The following is a 1,514-nucleotide window of genomic DNA, read 5'->3' as shown; positions in this document are numbered from 1 at the left end:
AGACTGTGGGAGAACCACAGTGCTGGTTCTGTTGGACCTCAGTGCAGCTTTCGATACTGTTGACCATGACATTTTACTGAATCGACTGGAGAGTTGGGTTGGACTCTCCGGTCCAGTGCTCAACTGGTTTGAATCTTCTGTGTTCCTGAGATGAACGTGTTTTGGTGTGAAATGTGTGAATCAACCCCAAAACTAAAGCTAAAGACCTTGTGAAGATGCTGCTGAAGCTGGTCAGTCATTATCCACAGAGAAACAAGTGATGGTGGCAGCGTCATTAAGAACAAAGTCAATATTTTGGAGCGGCCATCACAAAGCCCTTATCTCTTTAGAAAATCAGTGGACAGAGCTGAAGAGGTGTGTGGGATCAAGGAGGCCTACAAACATGGCTCAGCTCCACCAGTTCTGTCAGGAGAAATGGGACAAAATTCCAGCAAACTATTGAGAAGCTTGTGGAAGGAAACCCAAAACATCTAATCTAGGCCAGACAGTTTAAAGGCAATGATACTAAATATTAAGAAAATGGATGGAAACTTGTGACTTTGAAGAGTGTAATAAATTCTCTCTTATTAATCGGGCATTTAACAAATAGAAATAATTTTGGGAATCGTAACTGACCTAAAACAGGAAAAGTTTACTTTGATTTAATGTCACGACAGTAAAGCAGCGAGTATAAGCATCTGGTTTCATCTGTAATTAATATAATTAGCTTTGTCAGATTATACTGAGTAGCTTCAGTATAACTTTTGTCATTTAAAACAAACCAAGAAATTTCATAGAGGTTCAGTAAACATGAAACAAGCTTTTTAGTCTGTGTCCTTCATCAAAAATTATCCCCGATTTTCCAGACTACTTTTGATGTAGTTACACAAAAGTCCCAGTTTTAGGTGTTAGGTATTAGACGTCAGAATTTTATGATTGCTGTGTGATAGTCCACAAGCACAGAACTCATCTCAGGCGAAGTTTGCTGGTTAAAAGATTATGCTGCTATGAAAAGAAAAAAAGTAAAAACATCTGAAGTCCAAGCACAAAAAAATGACTTCCATTTAAAATCTGTTGCAGTGTTTGTGAAGGTACACACACGCCTGAGGTTCTTACAGGACAACCTGCTGCAGTGAGCCTTAAAGGGTTTCTTACAAACTTCACAGTTTCTCATGTACAGGTGCTGGTCATAAAATTAGAATATCATGAAAAAGTAGATTGATTTCAGTAATTCCATTTAAAAAGTGAAACTTGTATATTATATTCATACATTACATATAAACTCATATATTTCAAATGTTTATTTCGTTTAATTTTGATGATTACAAATGACAACAAATGAAAATCTCAAATTCATCATATCAGAAAATTAGAATATTATTGAAGACCAATAAAAACAAAGGATTTATAGAAATGTTGGCCAACTGAAAAGTATGAACATGAAAAGTATGAGCATGTACAGCACTCAGTATTTAGTTGGGCCTCCTTTGGCCTGTATTACTGCAGCAATGCGGCGTGGCATGGAGTCGATCAGT

At 36.9% G+C, this 1,514-nt stretch overlaps 1 protein-coding gene across 1 annotated transcript in view; it reads right to left on the bottom strand.

Moving 5' to 3' along the window:
- Positions 1–1,514, bottom strand: part of nufip1 (nuclear FMR1 interacting protein 1) — an 8,891-nt gene that overhangs the window by 2,283 nt on the left and 5,094 nt on the right. The gene's annotated exons all lie outside the window — the stretch shown is intronic.

This window comes from Kryptolebias marmoratus, linkage group LG23 (genome assembly GCF_001649575.2).
Source record: "Kryptolebias marmoratus isolate JLee-2015 linkage group LG23, ASM164957v2, whole genome shotgun sequence".
Taxonomy (NCBI): domain Eukaryota; kingdom Metazoa; phylum Chordata; class Actinopteri; order Cyprinodontiformes; family Rivulidae; genus Kryptolebias; species Kryptolebias marmoratus.
The sequence above is the reverse complement of the archived record's forward strand: the minus strand, read 5'-3'. Positions and strand labels throughout refer to the sequence as shown.